Genomic DNA, 2,411 nt, shown 5'->3' with positions numbered 1-2,411 from the left:
GTATTTCTTCTTGAGTGGGCTAAACAAAACTGTGGCATCAAATATTACAACAACACCCATATCTTTCTTTTTTAATTGTTTTGTTATAATAACAGGTAGCTCTTGTTGTCAACATCTCTGAGATGGCTTATCATTTTGGCATAATCTCCTCTTGGCTTACCCACTAAATCCACAGCAGCATCCTTGAACGAGAACGTAGCTTCTCAAAGATGGACAAAAGATGCTCTGAACAGCTTGTCATAAAATTATCACAAACTTTCACATACAACATTTTTGTTGTTTGATTAGCTTAGAGGTTCAGTAATGAAAATATTGTTTTTTGCATCAGATGTATAACCTGCCATTACTCTCTCTGTGGTGCTGAGGAAGAGTAAGACTTCAAGATGTGGTAAAACTCAGTGAAACACTTCAAGTCTGGCAGTGCGTGTGAGTGGAGGCACAGCAGACAGCCAAAACCGTGCTGGGTAACGCGCTCATTTGTCCATATTTTTTTCAGCTCCCGTGGGACTCTTTCCTTCTGTTGCCTTATCCCGATATTTCTGAGGGAATCTTTTCACAAGAGATCTCTATCAGAGCAAACTCTGTGTTCAGCAGTTCACCAGGCAACACTTCACTCAAAAGTAGGAAGACAAAAGCTGCTATGAGGCCGAAAAGCCTCAAAGCAGCTGTACGGTCAGCTTAATTAATGATTGCCTTTGGCCGTTTTCCTGTCTTTTTCTCTTCTGTTTTGCTAAATTGAAATGCAACCTCGTGTTGATTGCTGTCAGCAGTTCATTCTTTCTGAGGCAAATTCTGGTCACTTTTCAGAATTGAAGGCGTAACAAATATCTCGTAGTTTTTGATATGCAAAATTACAGCACAAAGGAACTTTTTATTCTGCTAAACTGTCAGTCACACACAGACTAAGACATGTGATTGATCCTGCTGAACTGGTTAAACTGGCAATGAATTATAGCTAAGCGGTTTTGGACCATAGATACATGTTGCTGCTTTGATCAGAAGTGCCCTGAAGCTTTTTTCGCTTCTTCTTTTGAGTTGCACAGCAAGTCAGTGGCCTGCTTCCTTTTGGATTGCTGTGTTATGGACTTCCTCCAGTTATAGGATATGTGTTATTCATTAGAAGTCTTGTCCTCTGGGTAAAGAATGTAGAATATTTTAGTTTAGGCCACGAACCGATCGATGTATCCCGTAGGCAAACACACACAGATTTTTTTTTACTTTGGAAATCTCTGCATTTGGGTTTGTTGTAAATCACAAACAATCTTATTAAATCCTCTTCTGAAATAATTTAAATATAATAACAGGACAACACCTCTAAACAGTGATTTAAAATATTAATTCAAGCCCAAAAAGATAAGAAAAGCTGGGTTTGTATTGTACAGTGTGAGCTGTTTGAGGTACTTTGGAGAAAATCTGATCAAAGAACAGAGATGGCATTAATCAGCATTAGCTGAGCCTAATGCCAGTTTTCAGTTACTCTCTTGAACTAAAGCAAGGTGGTTAAAAAATGACTCTCTTTCTCTTTAGTCCATTAAATCCTCCTCACTGAACCAAAAAGCAACTCTGCCTTTCCGTTTACCCCATCTTCCGAGGAAGTTTGAAGCAATGTCGATCCTATAAAACCCAAAGCATTCAAAAGTGTTTTATCCATAAAACTGCCCAACACATCAGAATACAGCAGAGCTTTTGGGGAAAAATGTGTTGCAAAGCAACATTTTTGTGAATGTTGTTCTTTCATCAGTAATCGCTGACAAAGAAGTTGGTTGGCTTGTTCAAATTGAGAAGATTCAGAGAAATAAAGTTCAGTTTTATTTGTATTGTAAACATTTACTTTGCTTTATATCTATTTCATTGTGTGTGACTTCACTGTCTGTAGCCAAAAAGAGTCACCACCAGGATTTAATTTAGCAAACAGGTAGGAGCCTCCTATTGGATAATTACTGCATGGGTGATTATGCAGCAAGCGTTTTATTTGTGGACGGAAATGACAGGAAGCGTGGGTTTAGAGGTGGCGAGCGCATGAAGCGGTGGAGGAGAATGAGGGATAAATTTGTCTGTGTTAAAAAGTCTCTTTTATATAAAAAACACAATATAAACATGCCATCTTGGACCGGATACATGGCAGGATGCCACAGAACAGCGCTACGCCCTCTGTTGTCCTGGCAGGGAATTGCTTTGCAACACTCCCCAGGAGAAAGAGAAGTATGAGGGCAAAACATCTCCGTCCGTGCGTGCGTGTCTGTCCCTTTTGGAGCTGATGGAGAAGCATGAATCAAGCTTAAGAAGAGAGGCAGACGAAGTGATGCACCCATCATGCCTAGTGCCTACTGTACAAGCCTGTGAGGGCAGTGTTATGATCTGGAGTTGCTGCAGTTGGTCAGGTCTAGGTTCAGCAACAGGATGTGCTCCAA

The sequence above is a fragment of the Nothobranchius furzeri genome, chromosome 9 (genome assembly GCF_043380555.1).
Source record: "Nothobranchius furzeri strain GRZ-AD chromosome 9, NfurGRZ-RIMD1, whole genome shotgun sequence".
NCBI classification, from domain to species: Eukaryota; Metazoa; Chordata; class Actinopteri; order Cyprinodontiformes; family Nothobranchiidae; genus Nothobranchius; species Nothobranchius furzeri.
This window is presented reverse-complemented; position numbering follows the sequence as displayed.